This window comes from Nicotiana tomentosiformis, chromosome 8 (assembly GCF_000390325.3).
Source record: "Nicotiana tomentosiformis chromosome 8, ASM39032v3, whole genome shotgun sequence".
In the NCBI taxonomy this organism is placed as follows: domain Eukaryota; kingdom Viridiplantae; phylum Streptophyta; class Magnoliopsida; order Solanales; family Solanaceae; genus Nicotiana; species Nicotiana tomentosiformis.
The window spans coordinates 25757777-25763484 of NC_090819.1; the positions used below are offsets into that span (position 1 = coordinate 25757777).

Genomic DNA, 5708 nt, shown 5'->3' on the forward strand with positions numbered 1-5708 from the left:
AAGGCTGAGATAGAGTGACAAAATAAAAAATGAAGCCAAGTTGAATGAGTAATATATGGATTTGGCCTTCATTAAATTTGTCATATGATCTATATTGTTCCCCTTAGTTTTACTATTATCACTTTATCCCTCAAGTAGCTGAGATAGGAATTATTCTAGAATGGGACATGTACTTTTTTTATACGGGGAAGTTATTCGATTTTGTATTTAAGAGAGCTGTCATTTTCTGGATATAAGGAACAACTGCACAGATTGTAAAGTTGTTGAACGATGAAAATAGTCTTTTTCTTTCATTGAATTCTTTCGTATTTACTGTTCCTCTGTTTTAATTTATGTGAACTCATTTGACTGGACACGGAGTTTAAAAAAAGACAGAAGACTTTTGAATTTGTGGTGTAAAATGAGGCACATATATTTTGTGTGGCTATAAATCATTGCATAAAGGTAAATTGTTTTCAAATATGGAAAGGGGTCATTTTTTTTTGCACGAACTAAAAAAGAAATAAGTTCACATAAATTGAACATAGGTAGTATTTTATTGCTAAATTGCTCTTACGGTGTTACATCGTCCAAGTCGAATCCTGCTAAGAATAGGAGAGTGTTGACCTCTTTACCACTAAAATCCTCTATCCCACATTGAGATGAGTCTTTTAGATAGTCGACATTCACTCATTATATATAACAACGTTGTCTTCAATTATGAACATCAACATACATTCTTTGTATCAACTCTTACGTCCGATTTGCGAGGACTAAGGAGGTAACAACTTTTTTTCTGTGATTTCTTTGTCATTTTTTTCTTTTTTTCTTCCTTTTTGTAGGTCAAAATAAAAGGACGAGTTCTTGTTCAAAGAGATGACTCATGCATGAAGAAGGTGATCTCAGGGCACAAGGGGATGAAAACTCATCCCGACCTAAAATCGGTAGGATAATCTTAGGGCGCAAAGCCGTGAAAACTTATGCCCGCCCTAAAGTCAGTGGGATAATCTTCACAAAAGGATGAAAACTTATCCTTGTATGGAAATCAATGAGATAATCTTAGGGCGTTGAGGAATGAAAACTCATTCCCCCTTCCCCCCAAAAGAATTGGTGAGAAAATCTTGGGGCGCAAAGGATGGAACTCATCCCCACTCGAAAATATGTGGGATAATCTTAGAACGCAAGGGATAGAATCTCATCCCCATCAAAAATTGGTGGAATAATTTTAAGACGCTAAGGTATGAAAACTCATCCCTATCCAATAATCGGTCCGATAATCTTAGGGCGCAAAGAGATGGAAACTTATCCTCGCTCTGAAATAGGTGGGATACACTACTAGAAATCCGGTAAAAAAAGGACCAAAGTTGGTCGGTAATGGCCAATAACCGACCAAAACACGACCATTTACGTGTGGACGGTATTTTAGGGGTTGGAAAGGAATACCGATCAAAGTTGGTCGGAAATTACCGACCAACTTTGGTCGGTCAATTAAATTCAAAAAACAAATATTGCAAAAAAAAAAACGACCAAAGTTGGTCGGTATTTTAATTATGTAATCAAAAGATTTACCATATGGGAATCGAACCGGGGTCTATACTGTGGCAGGATACTATTCTACCACTAGACCATTGGTGCATATTGTTTTAAGTCTGTCTTTTATTTGATTTATACTCTTTAATTGTATTTTCGCACGAAAATAACCGACCAAAGTTAGTCGATTTTTTTAAATGACCGGCCGAATTAACCGACCAATTTTGGTCGGTTTTTTTAATATTAATTTTTATTTATTTTAATTGAAAAACCGACCAAAGTTGGTCGGTTTCTTGAAAAATAAATTTTGCGGGACTCAAAAATAGTTTCCCGCATTTTTGCGCCAAAGAAAACCGAACAAAGTTGGTCGGTTTCGTAAAACAAAATTAAAAAATAAAATATTTTGAAAAACCGACCAACTTTGATTGGTTTTTTGACCGACCAAAGTTGGTCGGTCGACCTTGATCGGTTTTTGCCGAATTTCTAGTAGTGATAATCTTCGAGTGCAAAGGGATAGAAACTCATCCCCGCCCAATTACAATAATATAACTTTAAGGTTCAAATAGATTGATACTCATCCCCATATAAGCTGGAGTGCATAGATAAACTTTTGTCCGCGCCTTCAAATTCAGTTATGTCTTGAAGATTCCAACTCAAAGACTTGGCAAACGTGGAGACTCCATGTTGAAGATTTGGCAAAAGTGAAGAATCTAACTTGAAGATTCGGCGGACTTAAAGTATCCAAGTTGATGATTTGGTGGACTTTAAGAGTTCATCTTGAAGACTTAACGGATTTGAAAAATCTAACTTGAAGATTTGGCAGACTTGAAGTACCCAGCAGGCTTGAGCACTTCAAATTGATGGCATAGCGGACTTGACAAATTTAACATGACTTGGCATTGAAGAATTTAACTTGAAGAATTGGCCTCCTACTAAACGACTACAACCATCCTTCAGAGACGCTAATTTGTTATGGAGGCTTGCCCCCATCAATATATGATATGGCATAAAGTTCTATGAAAAAATACACGTAGCCCAATTTTCAAGTACCAATCAAGTGGACCCGATTTCATTGTACTTTACTCGAACAATGTTAGGGGTGATATATATTTTTTAACTCATGCGACTAAACTTAGAATGCAACTCTAAGGTGCCTACATATATCGGTGAATAGGATCAAGTCATCTCGTAGTTTAGAGTGGGTGAATTTTTTTCAAATTTTGACTAGGCCGCCTCTTTCGAAGTTTTCAACCTAACAGGAATTTTCTTGGTTCTAAATTTTGCCTAAGCCGTCTTTTTCAAGGTTTTCAATCTAGCGGATATTTTTTGGTCCTAACTTTTACCTAGACCGGCCCTTTTAAGGTTTTTAATCTAGCAAATATTTTTTTTGAGCCGCACACAATTTATACTCTTACGGACCAGGAGTAACACTTAGTATATGCTCGTGCATCAAGGAGCGCAGCGACTTATGCGCTCATATTTTGAGGAGTTTTATAACTTGAAGACTTTACTCTGATTTGAAGAGCTTCATGACATGGAGTTTATGCTCGCGTGTCGAGGAGCCTATTTTTTCAAGGATAATTGTTGATAGGACTGACTCTCATGCCATCTGCATCAAGAATATTCTTTTGTGAGCCTAAGTTGTGTCCAAATTTTAATTATAAGGTAATCCTTTATTTAGTGCAACTGTGCAAGATGAATTAGTAAAATGTGATCTTTGTGTTGAAGGTATAAATCTTTCTTTGAGTTGTTCTAACATTGATCTTGAGCATATATGTGACACTACTTTAGAAGGTGAAGCTAATGGTTTGGACACCCTTCAAAGATTTTATTTTGGAAGATACTTTTGTGATAACATTGCTTGCACTTGATGATAATTGTGGATGAAGATTGGTGGGTACAACCCAAAAGAAGAGAATTATTTGGTTTGTAATGAAAATGTTCTTTATTTGAGTTTAAATGAATTAACTCCTTCTTTGTTTGATGTGATGGACTCCAATGAAGAGCCATTTTATATGCATGAAAATAAGAGTCCTAATGCTATTCTCAAGGAATACGTGATTTTAGATGACAAGGGAAGTAAACCAATTGATGCTAATTTTAGTATTAGTTTCTATACGTACTCTATTCTTAGATTTTTGAGGATGCATTTTGGTTAAGTTTTATTAACGCTTATAAGAAGAAATGTAAGAATAATCATTTGAAAGAATAGAATAAGTTATTTGAGCTTAAATATACAAATCTTCTTTTGATGACTTTACTAATTTCCTTGAATTACGTGTGAAGGTTCATCACAAAAGAAACGTTAAGGAAGAAAAGTGCTTGGAATCACCGTCTTGGACTATAGGGGTTAGATGTGTCATTGCTATTTAAAGTCAAGGACATTATATTGATTTGGTAGTGCTTATTTTTGGGCTTTCAAAAGCCATGAAGGTAACTTGCTATGCCTTTGACTTTTGTAGTAGCAACTATGTGTTGATGGACAATAACTCTTTGATGTTGCTATTTGATTCATGTTGTGAGTTGGTATATGTAGTTAAGAAAGTTTTGAGAATGATATTCGTGTTTGATTCCGAAGATAACTACTTCTGCATAGGAATTATGGATAACCTTGGTAGATCTCTTGACCTTACTCTTAAGAGAATATATACCAAGTGTGATTTGAGGTATTACTCAATTGGAGTTGAAGAAGCTAAGTATAATATCCAAGTTTTATTTTTTAGTTTTGCTAGTTTCTTTGACTTATTTTATATTTGTGATCTCCTTTTGAGTCAAGTTTTTGATGCTTTATTTGTAAAGTGGACATTTGTTGTTTTGCGGGATGCTTGACTTTATCATCAAAGTGTTCAATTTGATACATGTTGTAAAGATATTTGGACTAAATGGATGCTTGGTGAATATCTTGTAGTTTTTTTGACATCCTCAATTTGTATTCTTGATTTGAAATAAGGGTTGAACTGCTTTTTTGATAATATCAATTTGGGCATGATGGTTTTAATTCTTAGGCATTTTGGTATTTTTGAATTCTCTTGTGTCTATTATCTTCTTTTATGCCAAGCAAGTAGTAAGATGCTTAAAAGAATAATTCTTAGTGGATATTATGATTCTTGGATTTATCATGATTGTATTTATTTTGGGAAGAATATTAGAAACCTTTGTGCTAAGAATATTAAAAGTAACATGGTTGGATTATCGCTTTGCTTCTTTGTGCTAAGAACCTTAAGCTTGATTACTATAATCTTTGGCATGAAGTAACTTCAAAAGATAACAGAGTTGGTAGGACTAAATATGGTTTATACAAGTGGCATGCTTATATATTTGGTCTATCTAAATTATTTTACTTGTTTAACAGTCTTATGAGAGTTATATTGGTGCATACTTGAGAAACTATACGACAGAGTCTATGTGATGATGCTATATATTATCTTTAAGAGGAGACTCTATGTTTTCTAGGAAGACTTAGGTTAAAAGAATGCATGGACATTTTCTCGTCTCATTTTCGCTATGTATATCTTTGATTTTGATGGTTTTATATTGGTTCTTATTTCCGTCTTTATTTTGCAAGGTCTAAATATGTGAACGATTTTTTTTGAAGAAGGGGAGGATAATTACTTTCAAGATAAAAAAATTACAAATTCGAGGACGAATTCTTTTGTAGAAGGAATCACTCCCAAGATAGACATCTTGAATTTGTTAGCTTGCTAACAATCTTCAAGAGCTTACGGAGCCTTAAGAGAACAATTCAAGAGGACTTGAAGCTCTATAATATGCTAAAGTAGATGTATAAAAAGAAGGGACCAAAGTCAACATCTAGGAGCCCAATTGAATTCAATGGAGGACCAAGTACAAGGACATGTCAAGAAGGCCCTACTAGAGAGGGTATTTTAGTATTTTTTTTGGAGCATAAAACTTTAGCATGTATAGTTCTTATGTGTTTTGGTACAATGGTGAGATATCTCATGAGATTAGTTATCTCACCTTATATATGAGATAACTAATTCCACTATTTTTGTGTAAAAGTTATTCCGGGATTAACTAATACCCCAAATAAACATGTGATAAAGTTAATCTCAAATTTTATCCCGAGATTATTATCCTTATGTTATGTACCAAACGACTCCTTACCGGTAGAGTTAGACATAGGATGAATGTTGTGATTACTTTTGAGAGTGTGGGTGAACTTTTGATTGCCTTGCTTA

The 5708-nt window shown here is 34.4% G+C and overlaps 1 long non-coding RNA gene across 1 annotated transcript; it reads left to right on the plus strand.

Annotated features, from left to right (window-relative positions):
• Positions 1-563: 563 nt before the first annotated feature.
• Positions 564-5708, plus strand: LOC117273472 (uncharacterized). The gene is made up of 2 exons (XR_011410250.1): positions 564-760; positions 2142-5708. It is a non-coding gene; the product is annotated as an uncharacterized lncRNA (long non-coding RNA).